This window comes from Panthera leo, chromosome B2, assembly GCF_018350215.1.
Source record: "Panthera leo isolate Ple1 chromosome B2, P.leo_Ple1_pat1.1, whole genome shotgun sequence".
NCBI lineage: Eukaryota > Metazoa > Chordata > Mammalia > Carnivora > Felidae > Panthera > Panthera leo.
Genome location: NC_056683.1, coordinates 62,410,560 through 62,437,972, shown reverse-complemented (window position 1 = coordinate 62,437,972; position 27,413 = coordinate 62,410,560). Strand labels below are relative to the sequence as shown.

General features: G+C 34.8%; 1 long non-coding RNA gene across 1 annotated transcript in view; it reads right to left on the bottom strand.

The window, feature by feature from the left end:
- Window positions 1-823: 823 nt before the first annotated feature.
- LOC122219068 overlaps window positions 824-27,413 on the bottom strand; it is a 51,697-nt gene continuing 25,107 nt past the window's right edge. The window contains exons 2-4 of the long non-coding RNA XR_006202247.1: window positions 10,087-10,201; window positions 3,229-3,406; window positions 824-1,386 (exon numbers count right to left, since the gene is read on the bottom strand). This is a non-coding gene — a long non-coding RNA (uncharacterized LOC122219068). The remainder of the gene's footprint in view (window positions 1,387-3,228; window positions 3,407-10,086; window positions 10,202-27,413) is intronic.

Genomic DNA, 27,413 nt, shown 5'->3' with positions numbered 1-27,413 from the left:
GCAGTTGTTTTCAGATATGCTTTAGAATTTGTGTAATATTTTGAATAATTTTTATTTTTATGTTTTGAAAAATAGTACATACACATGGTAAAACAATGGACAATAAATAGAGTAGAAAGCATTCCTCTTAACCTTGACCCCTATGTTTTCTTCCCCAGGGGCAAATTACTTAGTAGTTAAAAATCCTGTGCTGGAGACAGACTATATGGGTTCAAATCACAGCTTGCAGCTGTTAGCTATGTGACCTTAGGCAAATTACTTAACCTCTCTGTGCCTCAGTTTCCTCATCTTGAAAATGGGGATAAAAATTTTATCTAACATATAGAATTGTTTTGATGATCAAATAATAGAAGTAAACCATTTAGAACAACGCCTGCACCATTATAAGTGATCTGTAAAACTTAGCTATTGCTATCAGTAGCACAAGTTTCTTGTAAATCCTTCTAGAGACAGTTAACACAGATAAAAGCAAAGCACACGTGCTTTACACAACAAATGGAAGCAAACTGTGTACATGTTTCTGTACTTCTTTTTAAAATAATAATAGTAGATCATTGAGTGTCACAGACCAGGAGTCTGGAGTTCTGTCTTGTCCAGCAAGAGTGAACACAGAATTGAATATGAAAGAGGGTAACATCTGGGAGGAGACAAGAGCCCCAAAACAGGCATTTCATCTCTGTATTTATTGAGCTCACAAGATATTACCCACGTGGTGAACATGAAGAAAACAAGATCTTACACACGTGAACATGAATGTGTAGAAAACAATCAGACAGTAATCAATGTGTGTGTAAGAAGCAAAGGGTCTGGGGGGCAAGTGGAGTTTGTGATCAAGGTACATTGGTGCCAGATGGAAAGTAATTCCCTACAGGTGATATAACAAGTTACTCATGATCCCATTACAACATCTCCCAGCTAACCTTGGGGGTTTTTGGCCTGTGGTGGCAGCTTTCCACCCTAAGCTTTTTTTCTAATCCATTTAGATAGTAGAACCTATTTCTCTACAGTTCCCCCTTTTTTGTTTTTCTTCGTCTTCTTAAAGTTTACATGTGAGGACCATCATGATGAGCTTCTGATTCTTCTTTTGCTGTCAGGTAGTTTGGAGGGGGATTGTTTGTGGAGTGGCTTCAGGATAAGGAGTCAATGAAGAGGCTTCTACCATCTTGAAAAATGGGAGTGGTGGTCACTCATTCAGAGTCATTCTCTGGAAGTCCTGGTTGATTGGAAGAGTTTCAGGGGGTCTCCACCATGCCATGACACAGCTTCACCAACCAAGAGGGAATCCACAGAGGTTGGGAATCCGAAAGAACACAACATATCCTCGATCCCAGGTGAGAAGTTTGAATCTTCTACATTTAGAAGAATGTACCTCAGCTGTTATTAGTCCTTGAGGGTCAAGATTTAAAAATTTAAAAGTGATCATAGCACGATCAAGGAGAAGTTGAGATTGTACACAACCGTGGGTAATCCCCCCTCCCTTTTTTAAACATATTTTTAAGTTTATTATGTCCTCATTCTACAATTGCTTGGCCTTGTGGTTTATAAGGAAATTTAATTTTATCTGCCATTTCCTTCTGTCTTTATTTCCCATATCATTCCCCCCTGAACAATTTTGGCCCCTAAAATCTTTAAGGTTGTTGAGGGTGGAGCATCTTCTCTTCTGGAACTTCTTTCTGCTCAATAGGGGCATAGAGATGTCCCTACCTATGGGTCAACAGTGCTCAGTATATGGGGAAGGTATAGGGGAGTTACAAAAGGGAAATACAATTCAGGGGAAATGGAGCCTCCATGAGTAGAAAATCATCTGTGTACTGGAAGTCATAGCAGCCCAAGAAGAGTCACAAAACTATGACAAAATGACTCATGATTAAAAGATCTAATTGACAAGGAAATTCACTTATTTCTGTGGCATATAACACTTCAATAATCAGAATTTCAGGTGATAGATGACCTTATACCAAAAAATATTAAAACTAGGATTTGCATATAATCCCTAGAATAGTTAAAGCATTTACTCAAATGTAACCTAAGGCTTATTATATATTTGACAATGCTTCCAGAGTAACATAACATACCAAAGAAGCCTAATTGGTCAAAAAGACTTCATTTACAATTTAAATCACGGGAAATTTGTTAAAAAAAAAAAAACAACAAAAAACATCAGACCCAAATATTCTTAGTTTCTCTGCACTAAGAAGCCAAAAGCAGATAAGCCTTGTTTAGTAATCAATGTATTAGCATCCCATCCCATTTAGAAAAGGCTAGATGTCCGATGAATTCAATCTCAATTTATCATGCAAGCAAAGCTTTTTAGGTTGCTAAAGCCTTTGAAAGCTATTTTAACAATTACTCATGTAAACTAAGAGACAGAGTTAACCATTACTTTAAGTCATAACATGAGCTTATTTGACCTTTGATAAATGGGTCTATTTCAAGCCAAAAAACTTATGTTTGGGACCACCTAAGACCATTTGTTCCCCATGGTTAATTTTTACCTGGTGGGGAATTCTAAAGTGGGTGATCTTTGCTCCTTGGCATCTAGGAGACCATGTTTAAGGGTTGGGAAAAGGTTTCTATAGCTAATAATATGGCTTGCAGTCCTAAATGTTGGGTAGAGCCAGTCCATTATATAATATATGTTCCCAATTTTCCAAAGGCAAGAAGCATTGTGAGTTTTCCCTGAGGTGTCTGTAAACACCACAGGGCATTCTTAATAGGTTGTTGCATGGGGTAAGGGTGTCTTTGGAGGGAATCTTTTGTTCCTTTAAAATATTAGATTTTTCCCAATCACAAAGGGGCCAGTCTGTTCTCTGGATGTAGGGGTGCCGAAGGGGCTGGCTGACAATAAGGAGGCATAGGTTCCTTGGAAAGTTTTTTGATTACTTTGGCTGGGTCTATATCTTTATAAACATCATCTGCATTGGGGGCTGGGGGGTGGGGGAAGGGAATGGCCTAACGGACAATAGACTGTGTAAGTATAACCTCAGGCAGAACATTGGTGCCTTTTGTATGGCGTGCCTTTAGTGTTTTACCTATTCATTCCCAAATGTCCAGGTCAAAGGTTCCTTGCTCTGGAAATCAAGGGCAGTATTGCTGGATAATCATTAATAATTTAAGGATTGCTATATGAATGTACTGTTTCTGTTCTAGGAATAGAGAGTCACCCATAATGATGCTCTCAAAAGTTCGGTGGCAGCGAATCCTAATATAGTTTCACTTTTCTCTTACCTCATCAGGAGAATTTGTAGTCATGTGCACTATTTTCGTTCTTAGACCTCTAGCTCTAATGCCGCGTTCTGCAGTCCTTGAGTTAGGTGGTCTTCTTAGCCAGGTCGGCTTCTAGTCACATTGCCTTAGTCGGGTCAGCTTTTCTTCTGATCACCTCAGGTTCTAATCATGTTGCCTGCTGTCACGGTGACAATTGAGATCATTCTATATGAGCATACACTTACCTTTTCTTTTTAAATAATTCATAATCTACTATTGTATAGATGTATTATTTATTGAAACAGTCTGTTGCTAATGAATATTTATATTGTTTCTAGTCTTTTGCTAGTACAACGTTGCAATGAATTATTGCATCTTCATGTACATGTATACATAAATTTGTTGATCAATTCCCAGAGGTGGAATTGCTGAATAAAAGCATGTATTCATAATAAATAGTAATAAATCTTTTGACTTGACCTCCCCAGATAAGGTATTAACTTGTACAGCATCAGTGCTGTGTCAATGCACTATTGTTAACACAAAAGTCTATGAAGCTTGGTCTTTGCTAGTGTGGACAACAGTGTCTCACAATTTTAATTTGCATTTGCTTACCTATGGTTAAGGTTGATTTCTTCAGAAAAGATTTAAAATTTATATTTATTTTTAATTGAATAGTGGTAAGGATATGTCCTTGAATTGACTAGGTATAATGACCATATTTTGAAACAACTTGGAGAAACTACCAATTCATCAATTACATGTATCAAACAGTGTTTTCTTCGGTTTTGCTTTTGATAGTGACATACTCTGACTGTATTGTATATCTTATAGAGATACACATCGGTATCTAGAGAGTGGTATCTAGTCAGTGAATGTCTTTTGCCCATTTTTTATTGGAGATTTGATCTTTTATATGGATCTGTAAGATCTTTTTGAATATTAAGAATATTTGGTTTTAGACATATATGTGACAAATATATTTTCCCAATCTTTCATTTGTCTCTTCAATAGTTTATTAATTTTTTGTGTGATGCAGACATTTAAAGTTGCTATGTGGTTAATATTTTTTTTTCTGTGACCTCTGGATTTTTTTTTTTTTTTAATGTTTATTTATTTTTGAGACAGAGAGAGACAGAGCATGAACGGGGGAGGGGCAGAGAGAGAGGGAGACACAGAATCTGAAACAGGCTCCAGGCTCTGAGCCGTCAGCACAGAGCCCAACGCAGGCCTCGAACTCACGGACCGTGAGATCATGACCTGAGCCGAAGTCGGACGCTTAACCGACTGAGCCACCCAGGCGCCCCTGACCTCTGGATTTTGTTATTGTCTTTTGACTTTTCTTTTGAATCATGAGCTTGGTAGTAGGTCACATCTGTTGTTTTCTGGATGTTCTGTGTGCTATTTAGGAATGAACTCAAGAAAATGAAGTGTTAGGAATAATATGTTCAAGCTGTGATAGTGATCCAACCCAATTTAAAAGGTTTGAAAGCATGCCACCAGAAGGTTAAAGTAATGGAGTCAGAGGAAGGTAATCATTATTGCATATATCTGTCATGAGAATAAGTTTAGTGTCCTGTGTACATGAGGCTGCTTGCTGTTGTAGTGTCCAAAATATGGCCATGAGATAAAATTTCCATTTTGTCCCACTTGATAACTTCTTTTCTTTGGGCAAATTACTAGAAGCAGAATTTTGGATCAAGGAATAGACATATTCTTAAGGCCTTTGACACCTATTCATATAGTATCATCCATAATTTTTAGAAATTGGGAATAATAGATGAGAGTCCATTTCCTAGACCCCTTGTTGAATTAAAAAAAAAAAAACTCTTCTAATTTGCAGGTGGAATAATAATCTCATTAGTGGTATAATTTATTTAGTTGCTAGAGAGACAAAAATGTTTTTGCTTATTGTATTTTTTTTAGAAAATGAGTATGTACTTAAATTATTTATTTTATGATGTTTGACTTTTGTTATGGATTTATAAATGCTCATTACGTACAGTTGCCCCTTGAACAACTGGATGGAGCTGCACGGGTCCACTTACACATGGATTTCTTTCAATAAATACAGTACAGTACTGTAAATGTATTTTCTCTTCCTTATAATTTTCTTAACATTTTCTTTTCTGTAACTTGTTTGTTATAAGAATACATTATATAATACACATGATAACATACAAAATTTGTGTTAAAACAACTCTATTACCAGTAGGGTTTTCAGTCCACAATAGGCTATTAGTAGATAAATTTTGGGTGAGTCAAAAGTTATATGTGGATTTTTGACTATGTGGAGGGTCAGTGTCCTAAGCCTTGCATTTTCAAAAGTCAACTGTATTAAGGTTATTAATCCTTTAACTGTTATCTAGAATAATGAATATTCAACAATCTAAAAGTTCTTCTAGATTTTAAAATATATGTACATAACCTACTTATACTTGGTTTTTACATATCATTTTTCTATTTTGCTTTCTTACATTTAAATGCCTATATAAATATAAATGTGTACATAAATGTAAATAAATGCCTATATAAATATATATTATTTCCCTTTAGATTTGAGATAAAAATATGACTAAAAGAATATTAATTTATGGTGGCATATTGTTTTGAAATTTATTTTAAAAAATTTTTAATGTTTATTTTTAAGCACACGTGTGAGAGAGACAGACAGAGACAGAACATGAGTGTTGGAGGGGCAGAGAGAGAGGGAGACACAGAATCCAAAGCAGACTCCAGGCTCTGAGCTGTGAGCACAGAGCCCGACGCGGGGCTTGAACACTTAACTGACTGAGCCACCCAGGTACCCCTTGAAATTTATTTTTTAAAAGTCTGTTAGAAGTTTTATGTAAGGTTTGGAAGTTATCCTTCTAAACTTGTTTTGAGGGAAAAAGACTTTTTGCCTCTGTAATGTTGCTTTAGATGATTTACTTTCAGAACTCACTTATGGGGCACCTGGGTGGCTCAGTCGGTTAAGCCTCTGACTCTTGATTTCAGCTGAGGTCATGATCTCATGGTGGTGAGATCAAGATTGAGCCCTGTCTTGGGCTTTGTGCTGGGTGTGGAGCCTGCTTGAGATTCTCTTTCTCCCTCCCTCACTGACACTCCTTTGCTACTGCTCTCTCAAAAACAAAACCAAACCACACAAAAAAATCCTCACCTAAATAAGACAGCCATATTTTGAAGTATGCATCTTAAGTTACTTACAAGAGGAAATTTCTGCTGCCTTGTGTTCAATTACTTCAATTTACATAGAACTTTGTAACCGGAAGATACTTTGATGTGGATTTTTCATGTCATTGAGCACATTCAGTGCTCTCTTAAATAATCATGTTAGAAGTCTGTATAACTCAATTGTTTATGTTTCACAAAAATATGCCTTGATGCCTTTTCTTGTGTTCTTTTTGATGCTGCCTCAAGGTTTCAAGGGTCAGTTTGTCAAATACAGTAGCAAGTACTATTACTACTAATATCTAATAGGTATTATATAGTCACACGGTGCCAGGTGTGTTCCAAGTACTTTCAGGGCATTGTCACCTAATACTCACCAAAACTCAGTAAAGTGAGTTGTGGTTCCACCTCCATTTTATAGACAAGAGTATTTAGACAGAGGGTAGCTTGCCTAAGATCATTCAGCTAGAAGAGCTAGGATTAGATCTGAAGAGCCCCAAGTGAATCAGAACATTGTATTTTTATGAAAAATCTCCAGATTTGTTAATACTGGTAACTAACTTAAGTAAATTTTAAATATTGTGTAAGTCAACAAAATGCAGGCCATAGACAAAATATCTGCACACTGAATGCAGCCCTTGGCTATAGTTTTGTGAGTTCAGATTTATAGGATTCCTTACTCATTTATATATTTCAGGTACTCCTGGCTTTGCTCAATACCCCTGCCTTTCTGGATTTTTCTGTGGGTCATTTATCACACTCTGGTCTCTGTATTATTAAGTTGGGCTTGTTCACTCACTTTTTCTAATTTAAAAGGACAAACAGTTGCTTCTGAAAAGGAGAGAGAGGAAGAGACAGAGGGAGAGACATAGAGACAGAAAGAGACACTGTGGGTAGTTGAAGTACACTGAAAGAGTATGATCATATTGTTCTGAGATGATCAGAAAATCTTATAAAGAAGCTGTTCCTTCCCTCTTATTCCCTTTAGAGGTTCTGTGGGCCTAAATACTGCAGTGCTCTATCTCATTAGTGAAGTGCATTATGTCTATTGCAGGGTTCTATTATCTCTCATCTCTATCCTGTTGTCTATAACCTCCTATTAGAGTTAGAAATCCCCTTATTTGAAATACCTTCCCCATGCACTTTCTTGTGTAACACTGGTCACAGTTATGCTTTTTTTTTTTTTGCATCTATATTGCTAGTGGTACTGGTCTTCACATTTCAGCTGTGCCTTACTTAATTGGGCTATTTCATTTGAATCCTTAAGCTTGTCAGTTTCTTGCCATCCTGCTCACAACATCCAGCTGAGAACTCAGTCCCATCAGCTCTCTCCTCTCTGAGTTGACATGGTTGAAGTGCTCTAAAGGCAAGGGATGCTTTTATTCCAGAAATAGAGAGAAACTTCATGAACTGAAAGGCTGGTGTGTGACCTGCAAAACCCAAAATGGGATTGACTAAACTGGGACATCTCTGCCTCTTCATGCTGCACTAAAATAGAATATATTCATCTGACCCCATTTGTAGTCTGCTGTTTGAGTGATATTGTGGTAAGGACTACATACTGACAGGGAATAAAATCTAAAAAATCACCAGAATTTGAAAAAAATATATATTGACGGAATTCCTTTAAAGAGATAACTGATGATACGTCACAGTTGTCTAAAAGACATCATGATTGAGGATTTACCTTTTATTATAGTTTAAAAAAAACCTTCCCTCTTAGTTTTTACAAAAGAGCTCCTTTGAATCATACAGTGCTAAGCAGCCAGATGTATCATATAAGTTATATTTTCCTGTATTTTCTAAGCTTTCCATTTATATTTGTTCCATAGGTAGGAAAAAAACGTTTTTAAGGCCAAAGGAAAGGAGTTGAGAATAAAGCAGAAAGGATATTGTCAAGGTAGCCTTACCTCTTGTCACCCACATCAGGATTCCCCAAACAGCCAAATGACAAATTTTCCATCAAGAATATTTTTTAAATTTTTAAAATGTTTTTTTTTTAAACTTATTTTTGAGACAGAGAGAGACAGAGCATGAGCAGGGGAGGGACAGAGAGAGAGGGAGACACAGAATCCGAAGCAGGCTCCAGGCTCTGAGCTGTCAGCACAGAGCCTGATGCGGGGCTTGAACTCACGGACTGAGATCATGACCTGAGCTGAAGTTGGACGCTCAACCAACAGCCACCCAGGCACCCCAACATTTTAAATGTTTGGGGGAAAAATATTTTGTGACATGTAAAATTATATAAAATTCAAATTCCCTAAAGTTTTATTAGATTTATGTGTAGTCTATGGCTGCTTTCATCTTACAACTGCCCAATTCAATAGTTGCAAAAGAGACCATATGGCTCTCAAAGTCTTAAATATTTACTATCTGGCCCTTTTCAAAGAAATTTGACCCTTCAATCACAATAATAATTTTTTATTATAATATATACATCTTAATTAACAAAAATCAATGTATTTTATCGACTGCCAACACACTCTCTAGAAGTTCAGCTAGAAGTTTTTCCCAAAATCATTAATTTACATATATTTGCTGTGTAAAATTATTTTCAGCCTATCTTCACAGTATTAAAGCAAGCCCATTATCCCTATTTCCATCTATATTTGTTCAAAACCCAGGGTATGCCTTGAGTGACCATCCGTTTGCTCTACCTGGACTTTCCTGCTCAACATTATTACTTGTCTTTGAATCTACTCAAAATTTGAGATGACATTACTCTGTGGTCCAGATCATACATCATCTTGATTCATTTCAACAGCATGATAATTTCATGTCTTCAAGATCAGAAATTGGTCAAAAAGTTGTAATGTTCATTTATTTCTCATTAAATAGTTTCCCAAACATTACTTTGCTATTACTCCCATGTTCTTGGTCTTCCCCTGAGGGGAAGAAACTGAACAATCCTAGGTCTAGATCTGGTTTTGCTTATGTTTGGGTTATGGGATACAGTGTATATAGTGTAGCAGAGAATTACAAATTCTCAATTCCAGGAACTGGAGAGGTATCCTACTTTTCTATTTTTAGGGGCTAAAAAGGCAGAAGTTTTGGCAGCTGATGGAATTATTTACATCCTCCTGGAGGGATAATTCTTACCAGAAAGTAAAATTTTTATTTTTATTTATTTATTTATTTTTTAATGTTTTTATTTATTTTTGAAGGAGAGAAAGACAGAGCATGAGTGGGAGAGGAGCAGAGAGAAAGGGAGACACAGAATTTGAAGCAGGCTCCCGGGTCTAAGCTGTCAGCCCAGAGCCCGATGCAGGGCTTGAACTCATGAACTGTGAGATCATGACCTGAGCCGCAGTCAGACATTTAACTGATTGAGCCACCCAGGTGCCCCCAGAAAGTAAAATTTTTAAAAAATGCCTTAACTAATCAATAGAGGGAGATTAGCCCTCAAGAACCTGGAATATGGAAACTTAGGGAAATTTGAATGTACTAGTCTTCCTTCCTAGTGCAAACATGCAAACATCTCACAGGAAAAAAGAAAAGGGCACAGTAATCTTTGATGTGCCCTGTTTTGGAACAATGGCCGTAAACTAATTAGTATTATCTATTGTAATAAGAATAAAATAATTATATAGTGTGGTAATAGGAGTTTGGGGTTTTCTTTAAAATTTCCCATGGAAATTTGGCAAGTTCTACTCATATTTTAAGTTCAGCTTTTGTTGTGCTCCTTAACTCCCAGGCAGAACTAATTACTTTTTCTGCTTCATAGCATTTGGTTCAGTCATAGTACTTAGCGTTTTGTATTACAATTTATATTTCTGTCTTCTCAAAAGGATGTAGAGATTCTGGAAGAATATATGGTATATATCTGCAAAGAAAGGGATCCCACTAAAATGTTAGTAACTATCAGCTTTGGATAGTGAGAATATTTGTGATCTTATAAAATAAATTTATTTTCTTTTTGTTTATTTACATTTTCTGTTTTTTTTCTAATATTTTGTCATTTTAAGCAAGTATGTATTGACTTTTTGCCAATTATTGTTCTAGGTATGAGGTAATATGTAGTGAGAAAAACAGCAAAATCCTTGTACTCATGGAGCTTATATTCTTGTGGGAGGAAATAGACAAAAAAAATGTTTAAAAAAAAGAAAGGACGAGGAGGAGGAAAAACAAGAGGAAGACAAAGGATGAAGAGAGAAGAAAAATAAAAGGTAGTAAGAAGAGTAATAGAGAGTGATCAATAATGGCTATAGATCATTTGGAGGTGAAAGCAAGCTAAAGGTTGGTTCTTAATGGGGGAAATCTTGTTAAATAGGGAAGAATGTATGGTATATGGAAAATATAAGCGTATTTGTAAGCCAGGGATTTCTTAAATACTCTTTCTGGCAATGAGCATTTCTCTCCAGAAAAATTGTACTAGAAACCTCAAATACAAGATGTGTCAAAGCCCTTCCATTGTGGATAGTGGTGATGGGTGGAGATTAGATGGAACCCTGGTCTCTCAGTCTCCCTCAGACAACTCCACTAACTGCCTTTGACCTTATAGAAACGTAGAAAGGTAAAAAACAGCCTGGTGACTATAGTTAATAATACTGTCTTGTATATTTGAAAGTTGTTAAGAGAGTAGGTCTTAAAAGTTCTCACAAGAAAAAAAACTGTAACTATGGTGATGAATATTAACTAGATTTATTGTGGTGATAATTTTGCAATTTATTCTAATACCAAGTCATAGGTACACCTGAAACTAATATGTTGGTTATATCCAAAAAAAAAAAAAGGACTATTATTTGTAGATTTTCCAGAGGAAGTGGTAGAATGTATATAAAGGTATATATTTAAACTATGAAAGAGGAGTTAATCATGAGTTAAAGTGTTGGTAGAAATAGGTTAGGATGTTAAGAGCACAACTTTGAAAAGGAGACAGGACATAGTTCTTTGGCAGAGAGAAATAATTATGAAAAAGGAGGAAACTACAGAAATATTAGGATAATGTCAGTGGTGGATTAGAGTCATTTTAGCCCTGTTCACATACCTCCAGAACTTACCACAATCATCATCATCATCTTAAAATGAGGACTTACTTGCCTTAATATTATTTAAAATGTGAATTAATGACCTTTAGGATATTTTGTGTTTATCAATCCAAAACAATATGATATAATTAAAACCAATGTGCTTGTTTGCAAATGAAGTTTCAAGACTTGGACCTTAGTCCTCCCAGCTAGCCAGATCACCACACTATGCCACTTCTGTTTCAGGGTCAAAGGAATGGGAAAAGAGAAGACATGTTGGATAGCTTTATTTTTCTCAGGGGAGTAGATGGTGGATTCATAGATTAAGATTTGTGAGTTTGAAAAAGGGAAAAAAGATATCTAGAGTGGGAGTGAAAGGCATAACATAAATAAAATGAATTTGAATAATGTGGCTTAAAGGAATTCTCAGCTCTTACTATTAAGTGCAGCTACTTTTTTTACTCAGTTTATTCCTTATCAGTAGTCACAGGTAATCATCTACACTACTTCCCTGAAAATTCACTTATTTAATCTCAAAGTACTAACTTAACTATGATCTTAAACTATTGCCATTACTATTTGCATTTTTTTGTTTGCCCATATGTACTATTAATCTACCACACTTAAAAAGGCATATAGTGTTGAACCATTTGGATGAATACCAGAATTCTTATGGAAGGAAATTTCAAATATAGGTTAGAGATAATGGAGCCCCTTTAATACACAGGGAAGAAGTTAAGAGTTGGATGTGACGAAGAATCTAATGTTCTAGGTAGGTTATTACTGTTAATATAGATTCTGTACTGGGACCAGGATGATAACAAACTATTACCTGTCCATCCAAGGAAGGTAATTGTTAAGTCTAATGATTGCTTTAGGGAAGAATAGGATGACAATTGTAAGGTGAAATCGATGCTTCTACTCTGATACAGGTCTAGGACTAGGAATTTAGTAGGTGCGATAGCTCCTTTGCTGAAGAATACTGCTTATTATCCCTGGAGTCGGGAGGTAGTTGAAGGGACTAAGTAACATTTGAGTCTTTTTTTTTTTTCTCCACTCAGTGAGAAACAGAATTCGACTGCTTCTTTCAGGGGAGAGGACAATGTGATTTAGCCAATTGTGGAAAAAAGAAATAATAAAACAGTTGAATCAGAAATAAGAGGCAAATTATACATAACAGTAGGTCCACCCATATAAAATCCCATCATATTTAGAAATAGACATCAGCCTTTCCAATTTCTTGGTTATTCACCTCCTTATTCCTGATGAAGCTTCTACCTTCTATGGCCTAGGGAGCTGGATTCTCTCACTGAAGTGCTTTAGTTAAACCAAATTTCACAGGAAGCTTCTAGGCCTAGTCTACTCCCCATTCCTTATCAAGATCTTTCTTCTTTCTCCTCATGATATCATAATGGGTGTTATGGATTGAATTGTGTCTCCTCTCCCCTCCAACCCTCCAGTTTATATGTTAACATCATAACCCCTAGTACTTCAGAATGTGACCTTATTTGGAAATAAGGTCTTTGCCGTAATCAAGTTAAGATCATTAGAGAGAGTCCTAATCCAATAGGACAGTGTTCTTATATACGAGAAATTTGGACACAGAGATAGAGACACAGGGAGAACACAATGTGAAGATAAAGGGAGAGATGAGGTAGTGCATCTGCAAGCCAAAAACAAAAACAAAAAACCTCCCAGCAGATACCCAAAGATGGCCAGCAAGTCACCAGAAGCTAGGAGAGAGGCATGGGGAAGATCCTCCTTACAACCCTCAGAAGGAACCAGCTCTGCTGAAACTTCAATTTTAAACTTCTAGATTCTAAAACTTTTGAAGCAACAATTATCTGTTGTTTAAGCCACACAGCTCATGGTATGTTTTTACAGTAGCCCTAGCAAACTGATATACTGGGGAGAGCAATTTGGTAAACAATTCTTTTCTTAAATAATAAAAACATGTAACAAAGGCATTACTATTATCCCAGACCTTTCCTCGTTCTTAACAACTGAAGACCCCACATACATATGAAGGTTGGGGGTGAAGAGTGGCGTCGAAAACAGGAAATATTGTTGAAAATTTGTACTAAGAGCCATTATACTCCTCAGGTTACCTCTGCCACCTCACACAAGTATGCAGCATCCCAGATAAAAACAGAAGGCTTATTCTCTAAGCAGGTGACCCAGAGAGGCTCTGGATTAAAGGACAGAAAGCACATATGATGGGAGAGATGAGTAACTGTACTAAAAACTTGAAGAGTAAGTGAAAGTGTATGTGTTGAATGATAAGACAATCCCATTCCCACCAAAATTCTTTCCATCTTCAACTCCCACAAACCAGGGTTTCTGTATCCATCTTCCTCCAGGGAAGAGATTGTAAAGTTCTCTTTGGAATCTCTTTATCCCAAGAGAAAATATCTACAGTTTCTTATAATTGGGCTTCCCTCAATGAAATGGCTAAGTTCATATCTGATTATAGTGAAATTAATGGTAAATAAGTCTAAGAGATTCAAATTAGCCCCTTAGTTCCTCACTCTGTAAGTTAAAGAAAAATAAAGGGTCATCAAGACATTTGAGAAAAGTCTCTTACATGACAGGCAGAGACCAAGAGAAAACAATCAGAAAAACAGAACTTGTGAAATAAACTCCAGAAACAATGCAGGACAGATGGATACATAAACAAGTTCTGTACTATCCACAGAAGGATCATAGAAGAGTTGCTTAAAAAAGAAAAAGGTAACTGTAAAAAAAGGGACAAATGGAATAAGAGAGGTCAAAAATATGGTAGCAGCAATATAACAAAATTAATATATGTAGAACATTGAAGACCTTTTTCTGAAAGTAGGAACAAAAGCAGTGGAAAATAGAAGAGAACATATTTTTAAAAATCAGAGGATCCATCCAGGAGGTCTAGAATTTAATAGATAAAGGCTCTAGGCAGGGAAATAAAAATAAATGAAACAGAAGAGATCAGCAACAAATAATATTTGAGTGTTTCCAAGGCCTGCCAATACAACTTCTTGACAATACAACTTTCTGACTGCCAGTACAACTTTCTGCTTCACAAACCATCAGTCCAATGTGAGTACAGACAGAGAAAAATGTTTTTATATATGCAGGGTCTCAAAATAGTTATCGTCTATATATTTTCTTGGGAGAGTACTGGAGGAAGTCCTCAACCCAAATGAGAGAGTAAATAATAAAACAGAAAGATATGAGATCCAGAGAACATAGGATCCTAACAAAGGAAATAGGCAAAGGAAATACCAAGCATAAAGAAGGTAGGTGCCAGGACTTCAGTTGGACAGCAAGGCTGGACAAGTCTAGATGACAGCAGGAGGGTAAGGGACTACCTGAGGTAATTCCCCCCCTAAAGATCAGAATGAATTAGTAGAAAATACCTGGTGTGTTTACACTGAGATGAATTGGAGAGTTTTTTTAGGAGAATTTTTAAATAAATTATGATGGATACAAAAAACTAAGCAAGAAAACAAATAAGCATCAGTAACAAGAACAAAAACCCACATAAGTACAAACACTAGGAAAAAGTAAATGGAAAGTAAATGTTACAAAAAAAGGAAATATAAGCATAGTACACTATATAGGTGAGGTATAACAATGTATATATAATCACAGTTTTGTTAAAAATATATATTGACTTAATAAAAATTTATGATATAACTGTATTGTGAGAATGGGTAACTAAAATGTATGTTTGGTGGCATAAAAGACTCACAGATGTACATCTGAGTAGGGTCCCAATTGATATATTCTCAAAAATTATATACTAAATAGAATAAAAGAAAATATTTAATAGAAAATATTAAAATTACTATCTTTTGGTGGTGGAAATATTTGGTGAGGAAGGATAGGACAAACACTGATGTTTTTTGTTATAACCTCACAGTAGTATTTGCCTTTTAATATGTATACATGCATTATTTTGAAGAGAGAAGGAAGAGGAACAAAAGGAAGGAAGAAAGGGAGAGAGGGAGGGAAAGAGAGATTCAGGATAACAACAGGCAAGTAGAAGAATGAAATGTACTTTGAATCTGTAGCATACTATTTGTGTGTGTGTTGAAGGTATTAGGGATAAAGGGAAAGAAATGGTCTATTCTATATCTGTTCCTTTTAAGAGCTACTAATTCTTAAATCCTTGTCATTATGGTGAGAGTTCAACACCAGCCTCACCTTCATTGAAATAGAAGGAACATTCAGCCCCAGGCTAATCAGTCAGTGTATCTCATAATTCTGGGCAAAGTGATTGGCTCAAGGATGGACACAGCATTGGTATGGAGTTACATGGATCCCAGCGGAAAGAGTATTGCTATTTCTTTTTTCTGGGCTTCTTAGCTCTAATACTAGAGCTTCTGGGGATCACCTTTGCTACCATATGATTGAATCTTCCAGGAATAAAGCATAAGTGGGGGAAATCAGAGGGTAGAAATAGATATGTGACAATATTGTACTTGAATTCTATAATGCCTGACATGGGTCAAGGATTTCTTAGTTATTTGTGCCAAATATGTCTTTGGTGCTCTGGCTATTTTGATGGCTTCTGTCATTTGCCACCAAGAATTCTAAATAATATGGAGTCTTATCTCTATATATGGTCCGTTTCCTCTTTGTCCCTAACTTGTTTACACCACTAATTTTAGATATTCATAGTTCTCCTTTATGAAAATTGATGATTCAAAATAATCTGCCTAAACTTTGTTTTAAAAGTCAATTATGTGGGAGTATTTGAATGTTGATATTCATAAATTAGAAGTGAATATTAGAGTATTCTTTTATATTTTAAGAATACTTTACATATTATTTATTCATATTTTTTAAAATAAAAATTGTAGAAAGGAAAAAACCTGCAACCAAGAATACTATATCCAGCAAGATATAAAGGATATCTTTTCAGGATAAAAGAAGAGATAAAGAGTTTCCCAGACAAGTGGAAGTTAAAGGAATTTATCACCATTAGGTCAGCCTTAAAAGAAACATTAAAGGGAATTCTCTGAGTCGAAAGAAAAGGTAATAATCAGGAATAAGAAAATTAGGTAAGGAAAAAAAATTCACAGGTATATATAAACATAATAAAAGTAGTAGATTAATCACTTATAAAACTAGTACATAGGTTAAGAACAAAAACATTAAAGTTATTTGTATCTGTAAAAGTCAATCAAGGGATTCAGAAATGAAAGCATATAAAGTATATATCATATACATAAAAGGTGGAGGGGAGGGTAAAATTTTAGTGCTTTGAGAATGGGTTCAAACTTAAGTGACCATCAACTTAATACAGGCTGCTATATGCATGGGATATTATTTATAAACTTAATGGTAACCACAAATCAAAACCCTGTAATAGCTGTAAAAAACAAAGTGTAGCAAAATCCAAGGATATCATTAAGAGAGCCATCAAATCACATGGGAAGAGAGCAAGAGTGGAAAGGGACAGAAAACTACAAAACAAACAAACAACCCCCCCCAAAAAAAACAGACACAAAAACAAGCCACTGTAAAATAAGTAACAAAATAGCAATAAGTAAATACCTATCAATAATTACTTTGAATGTAAATGGACTAAATTAAAAGATATAGGATGACTATATGGAATAAAACAAAAAAAATGAAAAAACAAAACAAGACTCATCTATATGCTGTCTATAAGAAACTCCTTTCAGACCTAAAGACCCATGCAGATTGGAAGTGAAGAAATGAAAAACCTTTATCCTGAAAAAGAAAGTGAGAAGAAAGCTGGAGTAGCAATATGTATATTGTATAAAATAGACATGAAAACAAAGATTATAACAAGAGACAAAGAAGGACATTACATAATCATAAAGGGAGCAATCCAGCAAAAAGATATAACAATTGTAAATATTTATACACCCAACATGAAAGCACCCATATATATAAAGCAAGTACTAACAAACATAAGGAAGAAATTAATAGTTATGCAACAACAGTAGGGGATTTTAACTCCCCACTTACATCAATGAATATATCGTCCAAACAGAAAATCAACAAGGAAACATTGGATCAGAAGGATCTAACAGATGTATTCAGAACATTTCATCCCAAAAGACCAGAACACTTCTTTTCAAGTGCACCTGGAACATTCTCCAGAAGAGAGCATATGTTAGGCCACAAAACAAGTCTCAAATTCAAAAAGATGAAATTATATACATCTTTTCTGACAACAATAGCATGAAACTAGTATAGCAATCAACCACAAGAAAAAACCTGGAAAGAACACCAATACATGGAGGTTAAATAACATGCTAAAAAACATGAACCAGTCAGTCAAGAAATCAAAGAGGAAATCCAAAAATACATGGAGATAAATGAAAACAAAAGCACAGTAGTCCAAGAAACATCTCAAATGCACAACCTAAACTTACACCTACAGGATCCAGGGAAAAAAAGAACAAAGAAAGCCCAAAGCCAAGTAGAAAAATAATTCCAAGCCCAAAGGAAATAATACAGATTAGAGCAGAAATAAATGAAATAGGGACTAAAAACACCCTATAGAACAGATCAATAAAACCAGGAGCTGGTTTTTGGAAAGGACCAATAAAACTGACCTTTAGTCAGACTCATTAAAAACAAAAGAGAGGGAGGGAGGGAAGATTGAAATGAATAAAATTAGAAATGTGAGAGGAGTAATAATAACACTACAGAAATACAAAGGATTATAAGAGTATTATAAATTATATGCCAAAAAATTAGATAACCTAGAGGAAATACATACATTCCTAGAAACATATAACCTTCCAAAACTTAATCAAGAAGAAATAGAAAATTTGAACAGCTTAATTACTAACAATGAAATTTAATCAATCTAAAAACTCCCAACAAAAGTCCAGGACCAGATTGCTTCACAAGTGGATGCTACCAAACATTTAAAGAACAGTTAATACCTATTCTTCTCAAACTATTCCAAAAAACAAAAGAAGGAAAGCTTCCAAATTCATTCTATGAGGCCAGATTTACCCATATGATACCAAAACCAGATAAGGACACAACAAAAAAGAAAACTATAAGCCAATATCTCTGATGAACATATATACAAAAGCCCTCAATAAAATATTAGCAAACCAAATTCAACAATACATTAAAAAAATCATTCACCGTGATCAAATGGGAATTATTCCAGAGATGTTGGTTCAATATTCACAAATCAATCAACATAATATCGCATTAACAGGAGAAAGGGTAAAAACCATAGGATTTTAATAGATGCATAAAAAGCATTGGACAGGTACAACAACCATTCATGATAAAAATTCTAGACAAAATAGATTTAGAGGGAATATATTTTAACATAGTAAAATCATATATAAAAATACCATGGCTAACATCAGATTCAGTGATGAAAAACTGAGGGCTTTTCCTCTAAGCTCAGGAACAAGATAAGGACATCCACTCTCATCTCTTTTGAACAGCATAATACTGGAAACCCTAGCCACAGCAATCAGACAAGAAAAAGAAGTAGGAGCCATCCAAATTGGTAAGAAAGAAGTAAAACTGTCACTATTTACACATGACATAGTATTATATAATAGAAAACTCTAAAAACTCCACCAAAATACTAAAATTGATAAGTGAATTCACTAAAGTTGCAGGATACAAAATTAATATACAGAAGTCTGTTGCAGGGTGCCTGGCTGCTCAGTTGGTAGAGCATGTGACTCTTGACCTCAGGGTTGTGAGTTTGAGCTCTTGTTGAGTGTAGAGATTACTTAAAAATAAAATCTTAAAAAAAGAGGTCTGTTTCATGTCTCTACACTAGTAATGAAGTAAGAAAAGAAAAAAAATTAAGAGAATGATCCTATTTACAATTGCACAAAAAATAATAAAATACCTAGAAATAAACTTAACCAAGGAGGTAAAAGACCTGTACTCCAAAAAGTATAAGACGATGACGAAAAAAAATTGAAGAAGACAAAAACAAATGGAAAGATATTCCATGCTCATGGATTGGGAGAGCAAATACTGTTTAAAAAAATGTCCATACTACCCAAAGCAAACTACAGATTTAATGCAATCCTTAACAAAATATCAACAGTATTTTTTTTTATCATACCTAGAACAAATAATCCTAAAATTTGTATGGAACTACATAAGAACCTGACTAGAAAAAGCAAAGAATAAAGCCAGAAGTATTACAATCCAAGATTTCAAGATATGTTACACAGCTATAGTAATCAAAGCAGTATGGTACTGACACACAAATAGATATATAAACTAATGGAACAGAATAGAGAGCCCAGAAATAAACTAGCACTTTTATGGTCAATTAATCTATAGCAAAGGAGGCAAAAATATCCAATCTATAGCAAAGGAGGCAAAAATATCCAACAAATGGTTTGGGAAAACTGGACAGCTACATGCAAAAGAGTGAAACTGGACCAATTTCTTATACCATACACAAAAAATAAACTCAAAATGGATAAAGATCTAAATTTGAGACCTGAAACCATAAATTTCTAGAAGAAAACAAAGGCAGTGATGTCTTTGACACAACCATAGAAACATTTTTCTATAGATGTTTCCTTTGGCAAGGGAAACAAAAGGAAAATTTAACCATTGGGACTATACCAAAAATAAGAAACTTTTGCACAGCAAAGAAAACAATGAACAAAACAAAAAGACAGCATATTGAAAGGAAGAAGAAATTTGCAAATGATGTATTCAATAAGGGTTTAATATCTGAAATATATAAAGAACTTATACAACTCAACCAGAAAACAAATAGTCCAATTAAAAATAGGCAGAGGACAGGAATAGACATTTTTCCAAAGAAAATATACAGATGGCCAACAGACACATGAAAAGATGCCTAATATCACTAATTACCAGAGAAATGCAGATCAAAACCACAATGAGATATCACCTCACACCTGTCAGAATAGCTAAAATAAAAAGTCAAGAAATAACAAGTACTGACAAGGATGTGGAGACAAAGGATCACTTGCGCACTGTTAGGTGGAAATGCAAGCTGGTACAGCTATTGTGGAAAACAGACAGTTCCTCAAAATATTTAAAATAGAATTACTATATGATTTTGTAATTCCACTAACTGGGTTTTACCCAAAGAAAATGACAAAACTAACTCAGAGATATACACATCCATATGTTTACATTATTTGTTAATAGCCAAGCGTTATTTACAATAGTTAAGATACAGAAAGCAAACCAAGTATCCATCAAGGGTTGAATGGATTAAGAAGATAGATATGTAATATAATTATTGTTATAGTTAATTAAATATAATTATAATTGTATTATAACAATAATTATATATACACATAACACCTACAATGGAATATTACTCAGCCATAAAAGAGAAAGAAATCTTACCTTTTGCAACAACATGGATGGACCTAAGTCAGAGAAAGACAAATACCATATGATTTCACTCATATGTGAAATTTAAGAAATAAAACAAAGGAATAAAGAAAAAGACAAACAAAAAGCCAGACTCTTAAATGTAGAGAATATACTGGTCTTTGCCAAAGGGGAGGTATGTGGAGGGATTCATGAAACAGTTGAATGGAATAAAGACTACACTTAACCTCCATGAGCACTGAGTAATGTATAGAATTGTTGAATCATTATATTGTACACCTGAAACTCTTATAACACTGTATGTTAATTATACTTGAATAAAAATAAAAAATAAAAATTGTATATATTTAAGCTGTACACACAATGATTTTATATGCATAATGAAATTATTATAATCAAGCTACCTAACATATCTTCTCCTTACATAGTTAACTTTTTTGTGTTTGTGGTAAAAGCACCTGAAATCTATCCTGTTGGCAAATTTCCGACCTTGTACACTTTGACCAACATTTCCCCATTTCCCTAACCTCCCTGCCCTGGTAACCACTGTTCCACTCTCTGCTTTTATGTATTCAACTTTTTAAGATACCATATACAAGTGAGACAATGCAAGTTTTTTTCTTTCTGTATGATTCATTTCACTTAGCATAATGTCCTCCAGGTTTATCCATGTTGTTGCAATGGCAGGATCTCCCTTTTAAAAGCTGAATAATATTCTATTTTGTACATATAAACCATAATTTCTTTATCCATTCATCAACTTATGGGCACTTAGATTGTTCCTATATCTTGGCTATTACGAATAATACTGAAAATAAAATGAGAGCACAAATGTCTCTTTTAGATACTGGTTTCATTTGCTTTGGGTATGTACCAGAAAAGACAATGCTGTATCATATGGTAGTTCTATTTTTAGTTTGTTTAACAAACCTCTGTATTGTTTTCCATAATGGCTGCACCAATTTACATTCCCGTTAATAGTGCATACAGTTTCCCTTTTCTCATATCCTTGCATACACACACACACACACACACACACACACACACACACACAAACAGTAGCCATCCTTAGGATATTTTAACTCTCTGGCAATCTAGGTGATTAGTCAAGGTTTATCTTTTAAATTGCAATTTTGAAATTGTTATAAAAGAAAAGTATGTCCAATTTTTGCAAAAAACTTGAGGTAAGTTAGCAAAATCTGAGATTACCTTTTAGCCACTGACTTCATAGTTTCATTTAAAAGGAAACGTGAGGGGCACCTGGGTGGCCCAGTTGGTTAAGCATCTGACTTCCGCTCAGGTCATGATCTCATGGACTGTGAGTTTGAGCCCCATGTCATGTGTCTGTGCTGACATCCAGAGCCTGGAGCCTGCTTCAACTTCCATGTCTCCCTCTTTCTCTGCCCTTCTCCCACTCACGCTCTGTCTCTCTCTCAAAAATAAATAAACGTTAAAAAAGTTTAAAAAGCAACTAGATTCCATCAATTATTTGTATTTTTTAACAAAATCAGATGTCTAAAAATTTGTAGATAATCAAATATTTTTTTCTTTTTTTAAATTTCAGATATGTCATATATAATGTGTATAACTATATTTTCAACATTTCCCTTCTCAGTCATCCTCTTACTCTTCCAAACATTGTTAGGAATCTTGAGTCAAATAGGGATAATCTTCTTTTGCTTCATATTTTTCTCTCCCCTCTTCTTTCTCCAGGATGAGCACCTTGATTTTGAGAGGTAGTAATGGTGACAGGGCATGTTTGTGGATTGTGTTGTTTGGGTTGTTTCAATGTTTGTATTACAGATAAGTTTCCTGAATAAACTTTTCTGGCTAAAAGCAATCAGAAAGAACAGTTAAAGGAGTACTAACAGAGAAGGCATTTTATGCTCTGTGGACTCATGTGAATCAAAAGGAACTCACTGAATTGAGCCTTCTTAAATTTTTTAATTGGAAAGTTCTCAGAAATAAGCTGTAACGTAAATTCCCAAAAGGAAAAACTGAAGATCAGAAAAATTGAAAAACTTAACTAGATAAATGCATTTGTGTTTATTTTACCCATCCTGATTATAATTGTAAAATATCTGCCACAAATAGGGTGAAATTTTTGGTGATGTGGCATAATTGCACATGTTTACTTGCTGACAGTCTTTATTTAGATTTTATGAGCTCTTTATAATTCTTAATGACTTAGCCTGAAGTAACATTTTTTTTGTGAATGAAAAGTTTATCAAGTGCAATGGTTTTGCAAAGAGCACTATTATAACACGATCTCCTTCCTGTGATAGGTAAAGGTCAAGCTCAGGACTTCCTGTTGCTAATGCAGATATTATTTTGGGTGTGCCATTTTTGGAAAGATAAAGGTCAGAATGGAACTGAGCCATCATGCACTTTATGCGGAAGGAAAATGTCAGAACCAGACAGAAGATAGTAGAATTTAAACCCATGATATAGGGGTGACCCCATCACTCTTGAATGGTACTACAAATTGGAAAGGAGGACACCTCTGTGTCTAATTAATGCCAATTCTTCAGCATACAATATTTGTGACATGTTCAATTTATGAAGTTCTCCATCTTTAAACTTTCCCAGAGTTTAAATTTAGTGATACCTGCTCCTACCTCCTCACTCCTGGAATGTGTATTGTGTCAGCATTGACCTTCAGAATTATGGAGGAGAGAAGAATGAGGAAGAGATATGCTTTTTTAAATTAACCTATAATCACAGAAAAATTGCTTACTTTTTTATTGCCTCGGTTTCACATCTTGCTTTCTCATTACATCATAGAGATTTCTAATAGTAAAATTTACTGCCTTAAAATAGTATTTTAAATACTATTGATACACAATTGCTATTATTTTTTTAATGTTTATTTTGAGAGAGATTGTGTGTGTGCAAGTGGGGGAGTAGCAGAGAGAGAGGGAAAGAGAGAATTCCAGGAGGGTTTCTATCTAATGAACTGTGAGATCATGACCTCAGCTGAAATCAAGAGTCTGATGCTTAACTGACTGATAGACTAATGTCTATCAAACAGAACTCTCTTTTCCTAGTATAAATCTCAGTAACAATTTAAAGCCATTTTCCCACATAATAAAGCCCTTATACTAGGGAAAAAGCTAGGAAATACCCTTTATGTAAAAATTAGCTGCATTTTTAAGTAGTCATCATCCCATTACCTTCATTTCTGCAGATTAAAAACACCCAAATACTTTATTGTTTCTTCATAGGCTATATTATCATCCTAATTTTGGCATAATTTTAATATTATCACCATAATTTTGGCATGCCTTTCCCAGGGTCTTTTTCAAATTCTTCAAATTGCTTTTAAAATAAGGAGATTAACATTAAGCCTATATAAGTACAAGGGAATTACTGCCGACTCTCATCTGGCCAACTCCTCCGAGTATTGAATTCTTAAAGAACCCAGAACTCATATCAATACCCACTTTTTAAGATGTGGTCCTGCTTCTAGCCAGTGATTTCCAGAATTAGGTAGTGTTTGGTTTAAGGCTCAAAGAATTGAGGATACATGGTGAAGTCATCCGTTTTTCCAGCCCAACACCCATATTGTACCCCCACTGGGAGTCAAATTTCTTTATCCTACCTTGGTAAAGACAGCCTCATCAAGAACATGAACTGTTTAATACTTTAGGCATAGGCGAGCTTTTAATTGGCCAACTGATATTACTTGACATAGTGGTTATATTTAAAAAAAATCTGAAACTTTTCTGAAACTTTATATGTATTTATCTATAATTTGTACATTAGCACAGTTATGATAACATGTGTGTCTAACTGTGTCTCCCCAGTATGATAAGCAGTGTGTCGAAGGGAAGCACAGTTCTGGTGCCTGTCATTTTGCAACATTGCAGCATGTCACAAATAGAATATGTGTCTGAATAAATATGGTCACATGTATTTAAAATATATGAATGCTGTAAGTCTGCTTTCCTATTTTAAAATTTATTTTTTATCTTCTTTTTTCTTATTAAGAAAACCAAGGTAGACATGAAGTACATTGCCAGACACATACATGTGAATGTGAGACACTTCTTTCTAGACTCTTAATTTTGTGAAATGAACTTGCGTTTAAGAAAGATTTTTAATGAAGGAGAAATGATGGTTTAACAGATGGCAGATGGGAGATTGTTCTAGGTTTTTGAAATAGCATAAACTGTCCTATAAAGCATCTATAGAAGGAGAGAGACAGAAGGGAAAATGAGTGGTATTTCTTGATTAATATGCTGGTAACAGGTGGGGAATGTGATGGAGGTGATATAGGTAGGCGGGCTGGGGACAGTGATGTGGACACCCAGACTCTTTGGCAAGGCAAGATAGAGCACCACTGAAATCCTTTGAGGAGGAAGATAATTTTTGCAGCAGTAAAGGAAGAAGAACTAGCTTTTTGCTAATTGAGAAGAGATACAACACAGATAGTAAAGAGAAGACTTCACATATGGTGAACATTCAACCTGATTAGAAAGCATTCCAGCAGCCCTGTCTAGCTTCCCACTGTTCATTTCCCCAGGAACAGGTCTCTGAACTAAGTGCAATGAGAAGCAAGTTTAACTGAAGAATCTCCACTTTCCATAAACACACCTTCTTCAGCATTCCAACACTTGCTTGCTCTCCATGATTTTGACCACCAGAGATTAGTCCATTTTAAAAATGAACCACTTGTGGTATTTACAATGGTTAACAAAATAGTGATGGTTCCAGTTCTTATGGAGCTTGTAGTTTGGAGAGGATTAAAAAAGAAAAAAAAAAAAAAAGCAAACAAGTAAAGACTTCACAAACCATTCTGGAGATAGAACAATTCTCTACAAAGAGGAGATCATAGTGTACAGTAAGAGAGACTCAGGAAATGGAGAGGGGAGTGAGAAAACCAGTTTAGAGAGCATAATGTTAACAGAGGTTTCCCTGAGGAAGTGATATTTGAGATTAGACATGAAATCAGAGAAGCTGGCAATCAGGGTAAAGAGCATTCCAAGTAGAAAAAGCCTTTGTAATGATCTTAAGGGAGGAAAGAGTTTAGTGTGTTTGAGAAGTTACAGAGGGCCCATGTGGCTGGAATGTGAGGTGCAAAGAGAAGAGCAGTGAACCATGGGACAGGGCCAGAGCATGCAATCTTGTAGGCCATATGAAATTATTTTATTTTATTCTATGTGAAAGAGGAAGTCATTGGAGAGTTTTTAACAGAACTGTGACGTGGTGAGATGTACATTTTTATAAGATTGTTTTGATGATTGTATTGAAAATGGATGGAGCAAAGTAGACAGGATTATACACAGATAAGATATAATAATTTAGGCAAGAGGTGATGGTAGATTTCATTATAGCAGTGTCAGCTGAGATGAAGAGAAGTGAATGGAATCAAGATATTTTTGTATTTGAGTTGATAGAGCTTGCAGGTAAATTAGATATGAGAGATGACAAAGAAGGAGGAATCAAAAACAATCCTCAGGTTTGAACAACTAGGTGAAAGGGAATGGGGATGTGGAGGACACATGGGAAAGAAGTTGGGGGTCTGAGAATTAGAGGCACTATTCTATAAATACATGAAGTTTGAGATGCCTATTCTCACATCAAATTGGAGATGCAAATTAACACGTGAGTCTGGAGTTCAGAAGAGATGTCTGAATTATAGATGTACATTTGGAAGTTATTAACATATATTTGTTATGTGACTTATTTATATGGACATACATAGCATCGCATATATCTATTCTGTGGATGTGAGGTATCCAGGATACAAAAGCAAATATATTTCCCATGAAGTTAAATTTGCCATCTTTGATAGCTCAAGTCATGTAAATTCTAGATTTTACTCTAGAGTAGGCTTTAGTACCTAGCTTAATTTTACTTAAACAGAGTTTTGTGGAAATTTCAGGATATATTTGAAGACAGCTGGCTTAATGGGTTTTGAAGGTTATGTTCTGCCACGCAAAAGGTGAGAGAATCTAAGTAGGATTCTCTAATGCAAAACTTTAGCCTTTATCAGTTTTGCATTTGCTGCCTTTGCTTCTGCAGTTGGACCCAAAAGATTTTTTTCTTTATCCCTTTTACAAACGGTTGAAGACATCTATTTTAGTCACCAATTAGAATCATTGCATCATTCTTCTTGCCTTTTGGCTATTATAATAATAATCACGATTGGCATTTTGGAGTAAACTTTTATACCTTCGAATTGTTTTTAAAAACACTAATTACTCCTCAGTACATCTTGGGTGAAAGGAAATTATTTTATGGATGCAAAAATGGAAGAACAGGTAAATCACTGCCATTATGACAGCTGTTGTTTAATTAAACCATCATCGAAATTGTTTGCTAGGTGAAAGTTCTTAACGAGTGTGAGTGCATTGCATTTGCTGTTTTTAAAAAAAAAGAGTGACAAAAAACAAAACAAAAACAGTGTCAAAGAATGAGTTCATGGTCATAGGAAAGTCTGACTTCAGTTATAAGAAGACCGAGAGACTGAATCCTAGATAGCTGAATTTGTCTGTACAACTATAAAACTATATATAATACTTATATATATAATATATATAGACATTTATAACTTTATATATTGTACACAGCTACATATAACTTTATATATTATATATATAATTTTATATATAACTATAGGTTTGCCTCTTTATCAGACTCGGAGTGTCAACCATTTTACATAAAATATTTTGAAAAAAATACTTTCATCTTCTTAATTAGAACAAACTAAATATAACTTAA